Genomic DNA, 246 nt, shown 5'->3' on the forward strand with positions numbered 1-246 from the left:
TCCATCCCAAATTACATGAAACTGGGCTTTTGTGAAAAAATCATGTTCAGGAGGTCAAAAGGATTAAGATAAGATAAGGAAAGGACACATTCAGGCCAAAACCTTCAGACCAGTCCAGTCCCAAGTATAAAGAGTGGTGTGTACCTTCAATAAGAACAGTTAAACAGGCCACCCTATAGACTGCCACACAGACGTCAATTCAATTCAATTCAATTCAATTCAATTCAATTTATTTGTATACGCCAA

Source organism: Morone saxatilis, unplaced genomic scaffold, assembly GCF_004916995.1.
Source record: "Morone saxatilis isolate NCDOM2014 unplaced genomic scaffold, NCSU_SB_2.0 Contig8, whole genome shotgun sequence".
NCBI lineage: Eukaryota > Metazoa > Chordata > Actinopteri > Moronidae > Morone > Morone saxatilis.